Source organism: Arachis ipaensis, chromosome B10, assembly GCF_000816755.2.
Source record: "Arachis ipaensis cultivar K30076 chromosome B10, Araip1.1, whole genome shotgun sequence".
Classification (NCBI taxonomy): Eukaryota; Viridiplantae; Streptophyta; class Magnoliopsida; order Fabales; family Fabaceae; genus Arachis; species Arachis ipaensis.
Genome location: NC_029794.2, coordinates 16,622,297 through 16,623,619, shown reverse-complemented (window position 1 = coordinate 16,623,619; position 1,323 = coordinate 16,622,297).

The following is a 1,323-nucleotide window of genomic DNA, read 5'->3' as shown; positions in this document are numbered from 1 at the left end:
ACTTTATTAGTGGATTAAAAACATGTCAATTCTAACTTTATTCGTACTTAATTCGTGAATATCCAATCTTATTTGCGAATTAGCAAAAAATACAATATTATTATATAACCCAATGAATATACAAATTAAAAATTTAACACAAATAATATTATCATCCCACAAACAATACAATTATAATACAAATATAATATCAATAGTCTTTTCTTAAGATTAGGATTCTTGTAGTTTGAAAAGACTTGGTTGAACATTAGTGGCTATAAGTTCTTTTTCTCAAGAATATGATTCATTGGAGACATCTTAGACAATCCTAAAACATTCAAATTAAAACTTATTTAATACAATATTAAAACATTTAAAGATAATAGAATCACAACAATTTTACAAAATTACAGTAATAAACATTAATTTCACAAAACCATAGTAACAAATATCAATTTTACAATAAAGCAAAGAAAATTCTAAAGAGAATTTTAAACCATAGAAGTTAAATCCTAAACTCAATTTCATAGTAATCAATTCCAAACTCTAAAGTAACAAAATTCTAATCCTAAACCCAATTTTACAATAATCAATTTCAAATTCTAAATCCAATTTCACAGTAACAAAATTCAAATCCTAAACCCCAACTTCTAAGCAATTTCATCAAATTGAAATTAAAATATATATTAAAAACAATTTCACAACAAAATTCAAACATTAATTTCAAAAAAATCTAATAATAGAAATGGCAAACTTACTTGCAATGGAGGAGGTGGCCAACTACATAGGAGATTCCTCATCGTGGAGCAGAAGCAGTGCAGATTTTTCGCGGAGCAAAGGTGCAGCTGGATCAATGTCATGTTGTGATGCAAAGACGTGGTTTGAGCGAATTCGTCATCGCAGAAAAGAGGCGGAGGTGCAGTTGGGGAGGCAACGTTGGTGCAGGCGACATAGACACTGTGAGCAGCAAGCAGCAAGTGACGACATTGAGAGAGAAAGGAGAAGGTGAGCATCGGCGAGGGAGGAATGCCAAGGACAACAAGACAAGAAGGTGATGGACGCCGGCGAGGGACGAAAGTGATGGACGCCGAAGGGGGTAGTAGCCTGGACGACTGATGAAGTGACGTGCGACGAATTTTCGACAGAAAATGTTAGCAAGGAGACATTGAGTTGTAGAAAGATTGATAGGAGAGATTAAGGTTCTCGGGGGCTGGTTGCTAGGGACTATGATCTGAGAGAAGAGATTAGAGTTGTGTTATAGTTTGATATTTATATATCATTGGATAGAATTGGTTAGTAACTTTTTACTCCAAATAAGAAGTCTTTGATTCAACTCTTATTTGT